At 42.1% G+C, this 5,672-nt stretch overlaps 1 pseudogene; it reads right to left on the bottom strand.

Moving 5' to 3' along the window:
* Positions 1 to 362: 362 nt before the first annotated feature.
* On the bottom strand, positions 363 to 5,230 carry LOC128941475 (ketosamine-3-kinase-like; annotated as a pseudogene).
* Positions 5,231 to 5,672: the final 442 nt, after the last annotated feature.

Below are 5,672 nucleotides of genomic sequence, written 5' to 3'. Positions count from 1 at the left end.
CTGCATGAGAAAGAGGGGGGAAGACACAGCAAAACACAAAGAGCAACTTTTTTAGGCATTTCCTCAGTATTTATTTGTATTACTTTGCATAATCTCAAGTACTTTCTGGATGCCGAGATTAATTTATTCACTCTGCAAATGAAGAAGCTCCTTCTGCAGGTATTTACATGATAAAGCTATTCCCAACAATCCTAAAAAGTACTTACTTGGTACTCCGTATGACTCACTAATTCTAAGGTCTTCAGCTGAGCAAGAAGGTCAAGGATCTCAAAGGGTTTTTTTAATATCACTACACCTTCAGCTGCACTAACAAGTCTGGGGTTTTCCAAACAGCACAAGAAGTACTTGGCTTCAGCAGCAACTTACTTTACAAGGTTTCTCGTAATGTTTACAGAAGACCCTCTGTACCCTGAACCAAATGGTTCCAGTGGTTCATGTAGTGGAACAGCTGATAAAGCTTCAGGTGTTTCTCAAACCCTGCGGCTCTGGAGATTTTACTGTGATAAGCAGAATAAAAAGAACTGTTGAAGCCACCAAACATCCCAGCTATTGCAAGATCATACTCTGAATGGCCTTAGAAAGAAGCTGGATCAAAGATAATTGGACTAGAATCATCCTCAGCTACATTTCCTCCCCAGACATCCCCATGCAGGAGAGAAGGAATGATTTCTACACCACAGAAAAAACTGGGTATCTTCACCTGCAGGGGGAAAAGCAAGACATGTAAATTACTACCATCATTCACCCTAAAATGTAGACGTTTATCTGCATACTTTAAACTTTTAAAAAGTCAATTAAATAAACCTGTAACTTCAAACAGCACAGGACTAAGTTAACAGAGATGCTGAGCAAATCCAGAGGATTTCTGTTTTTCATAAAAGCTAACAGCAGAACAGTCAATCAAATCTCTTTTAGGAAGACAATAAAGAATTTAAAGCTGCATTTGGTGCTGTAATATTGACCAGATTCAATAACAACAACTACCACCACATCAGCATTAGAAGGCTCAGGCATCTCTCAGCAACCTCGAGGAAGTACCCAAAGAGCCAAAACTGCAGTCACTTAACAAGATGCAAACAGAAAATCAACAATATGCAGAACAGCCCTGCTTATGTACATTTCTCATTGTAGAAGTGTTCCAGGGAGTGAGGAATATGATTTCCACCTGTAAGATTTCCCAAAGAGTCAGGCAAAGTGCTGGCACTTTGGAATTCACTCTGTAATGTTAGCACAGGGTGATGTGGCAAAAGCCATTACACCCTAGAATAAAGGGCATTTTGATCCCTAAAAACTGGAGTCTCCTACCGACAGAACCTGGTGCACACCAAGGAATAGGAGCTTTGTTTTAAGAAAATAAAATCTAGATAACTGATACCCAGCTGTCACTGTAATGAGAACTGAGAGAACTGCTTGTACCTGAAGCTGTGCCTAAAGTTCCCTTGCTTCCCTGTCTCCTGAGCTCCTTTCAATCAGGTCCATCTGGGGCTGGATCCTTTGTCTGGCAAAGAAACTCACCCAGTCACTCTGCCAGCTGTTCACCTCAAGAACCACTATTGCAGATGTCAGTTCTATACCACACAAAAGGCAGATTTGCTTCTTTTTCAAATAAATCTTTTGAGGATCACACAGCCTTTGTGCAGTTACCATCCAGGACAGGAAGAGCTACCATTTAATTGAATGTTATCTTAAAATGTTAAATTGGAGGAATAATTAATTTTCTCTCAGTGATTAAAACCCCAAAAATTGAAGAGCCATCTGTGTCCAATGCAGCTATAAGTGCTGTCCAAAGCACTATTTTTCTTAGCAGGATAAACCATGGTTTTCTTATTCATGGCTCCACAAAAATTAATTTATTTACCTTATGATAATTTTGACCCTTTTTTTTGTCACCAAAGGAGAAACGAGACAAAATCCTATCAGTCTGATGAAATACAACCTATCTGTGGAAGATAACCACAGCAGGTAACTGTATAAAAGCCAAACTAATCCACAAACTGGACTTCCATTTGCCTTTGTCCTTTACCTTTCAATCCAAAGACATAAATTCAACACCAATGACAAAATACTGAGCATCCAAAATGCAAATGAACCTTAAAAACTATGCAAGGGTACAATGCTGCTTCCATTGAGAATAAAAAAAGTTGCACTCTAATATTCTTTTTTTCACAATGGTTTACGTTCTTTTGTTACAATAGTTACTGCTGCTGGTAACCATGTTATACTGCTTATTTTTGTATTTTGAGGTACTGTATCTCTTCTGATACCATGTTCTTGTAGAGATTGTGGTTCAGGCTTCCAAACTGAATTGATCACAGAGATCCAAAACAGGGCAAACAAAAGTAAAAAGAAGAACACTCCCACCTGTGTGTTTCGTCCCAACCTATTCTCATACTATCTTTAGTGGAAGAAGATGAACATGTCCTGAAGTGGCTAAAGCTATTTTAATTATTTTGTAAATTATTATTCATTAGGTTAAATTTGCAAACAGCTGTGTACTGTACCAACTGCACTCCTTTTCTTCATCATCTCTCTAAGTTGCTGGTTATGAAGGTGAAGATCAGCCAGCCAGAGTTCCAAGCAGTGCTGAATATCTAAGAAACAAAAATAATTTTAGCATCTCTGACACATGAATGAATCCAGGTCTTGATATTCCAGGAGTTACTTGAAAATGTCTATCAAGCAAGCAGTAGTTCTTCAGCTCTAACAAAATAGCTTCCCAAAATTTCCCAGTATTACAAACACCTTGTCTTCCTATCAAGACTGCATATTAATACAGACAAAATGTACTTTCCTGGCTTTTTCTGACACCACGATTGAAAGTGAAATCATAAATTTACTGACAATAATAAACTATCAATTCTAATTCCTGTGTGGTATCACTTCCCTAAGCATTTTCAGTAAGGTATGTGTAAGAAAGCATGCACATAATGTGGAACATGTTATGCCATTTTTTTAAATTTCCTCTGGCAAACTGTCTGTCAAACCAAACAAGGCTGATCCTCTTCCTTCTATCACTGTCTCTGGCTGCTCTTCTCTAAAAGGCCTCAAAGAGGGGTGTCAGGTAGGCCTGGTTTATTATCTATTTTTAATAAAAGCTGATCCTCAACAAAGTTCAGGAAAATCTTGTAGTAATTGCAAACAAGACTTACAGCCAGTTGCTCCCCAAATTATGTTCCTTTTACTTTTCTTGACCTTTCTGAACTTTCTCTATTCTAAAGGCAATGTCATTTAAAGCAAATTTAGTTCCTCATTTTGTTCCTGTTAACAGATAGTAGCTATCCCCCAGAATCTGCACCCCAAAGGTACCACTTGAAATCCAAACCAGCTAGTTCTCTGTCTTTTCTCTGGGGACTCACTGAGGGCTCTTCATGAATCAAACCCTGGCAATGAGCAGGATGAGGGACAAGACTTAAAAGTGGCTACAGAAGTTCTGAAAATGAGAAAAGAAAAAATTGGTCATGATCATCTCCCCAGCGGAATCAGATGGGATTCATCATATTAAGTGCTAGTCACAGAGAAGGGTCAAAAGTTTGAAACCATCGAAATGAAGATTAAGAGTTGCAAAAATATTGAAATCAAAATTAATTCATTTGGGAAAGTGCCTCTGCAAACTCATGGCAAACATTACAGCACTGGTTCTTATATCAAAGGCAAGTACACAAAACAGGTGATCACGTTGGTAATTTTCCCTACTGTAAAAAGGAACCTTATTGTAAAAACCACTAATTACCTAAACAAACAAACCAAAAGTAACCAAAACCCAGAGTCACTTCTTGATGTATTATCAGTTTACTAGGTGAGGCATTATAAAGTGTTTTATACAATTCTCTGCAGTATAATTTATCATTTATCAATTTACAATTTATCAAAAGCTTTTCTTTTATAAAGGAAAGTGATTTAATTGTCATAATAGCCAAAATTTCTGGTCAAAGGAGGCAAAAATAACTGTTTTCCTGTGTAAGCTCTTCATTTCGAAATGTTCCATCACCTCCACAGTATTGTCCCCAGGCAGTTCTACAACCTTGATGGGTTTAGGCACTCTTACTGTCTATGTTTTCAGGATGGCTTCCAAACTTGCCATTTCTCCCAGAAACATTTGTCTGACCTGCCAGATATTAAAGAAAAGCATTGGTCTCTATAAGCATTGGTCACAGTTTAAATAAAATAAAATATAAAATAAAAAAAAATTGGAACAAATATTTAATGATGCACAAGATACAGACAGAATTGTACCATCAGGCTTGATGATAATTTTACAGTTGCAGAAATTTTAGTTTGTAAAACAAAGTGAAAATCAAGTTTGGTTCTAGCATTCTCTATAACTTAGAAACTCTCTTTACAGTTGAAGGAGTGCAAACTGCATACACACAAAATGTGTGCAGTATTCTATTAATGCAGCAAATGTCTAGGAAGTCATGGACAATATACACCATCAGTTGGCAGGCCAGAAGAATGGCACTGACATTCACAGACACCATGACTGTCTAGACCGAGAAATAGAGTCAAGCTTCAAAAACAGCTCTGTTTGCAGCCACAGAATCACAGAACCACGCAATCGTTAAGGCTGAAAAAGCCCTCTAAGATCCCTGAGTCTAACCACTAACCCAGCACTGCTCTGGGCACTCCGTCAGTGCCTGACAACCCTGCATGTGAAGAAATTTCCTCCAACATCCAATCTAAACCTCCCCTGACACAACTTGAGGTTGCTTCTTCTCGCTTGTTTCCTGGGAGCAGAGCCTGACCCTGCACCCTCCTATCAGGGGTTGTGCAGAGCCACAATTCCCTCCTGAGCCTCCTTTTCTCCAGGCTGAGCTGAGCCCCTTTCCCAGCTCCCTCAGCCGTTCCTGGTGCTCCAGCCCCTTCCCCAGCTCCGCTCCCTTCTCTGGTCATCCTCCAGCCCCTCAATGTCTTTCTCGTCATGAGACGCCCAAAACTGCCCGCAGGGTTTGAGGTGTGGCCGCATCAGTGCCCAGCACAGGGGACAGTCCCCGCCCTGGGCCCGCTGCCACACCTGGACTGGCACAATCCAGGGATGCCGCTCCCCACGGCGGCGCCCGCCCAGCCCCGGCAGCCCCGTTCCCCACCGTGCCACAGCTACCCCTCGCAGCTGCTCCTCACGAACCCCCGGCCACGGCCCGTGTCGCAGCTCCGGGCTGATGCAGCTGCTGCCCGAGGGCCCGGTTGGCTGCAGCACCGCGGTGGCCCCAGCTCGCTTCAGCGGGTCCCTCATGGCGGCCGCTGTGAGGGGAGCCACGGGCGGGAAAGGAATTAAAGGCACGGGAAAAGGCAGGGAGAGAAGGAGCGGGCAAGGGGCAGCTGGGGCCGAGAAAGGGCGCTTGAGGGGGACAAAGGGAGTCGGAAGGGAGTCAAAGGGCAGCTTAAGTCAGCAAAAACGGCAGCAGAAGCGGCTGGGGCAGGTAAAGGAGCTGGGCTGATGACCGTGGCCACTGTTGTCAAAGGGCTCTCTCGCTCCTCATATGCCAATTTCAGTTTGCCTGTTCAGTTTTGTTCTTGTGCTCATGTCAGAATCTATTACAGAATCGCAGAACATTCTGCATTGGAAGGGATGCACAGGGTTCATCAAGTCTGACTCCTGCCCCTCACAGGACACTCCAACAATCACATTGAGTGCCTGAGAGTGTTGTCCAAATGTACACCTTGAGCTCTGTCAG

Source organism: Melozone crissalis, unplaced genomic scaffold (assembly GCF_028551555.1).
Source record: "Melozone crissalis strain CALT ecotype California unplaced genomic scaffold, PUWL_Pcris_2 ptg000036l_1, whole genome shotgun sequence".
Lineage (NCBI taxonomy): Eukaryota > Metazoa > Chordata > Aves > Passeriformes > Passerellidae > Melozone > Melozone crissalis.
The sequence above is the reverse complement of the archived record's forward strand: the minus strand, read 5'-3'. Positions and strand labels throughout refer to the sequence as shown.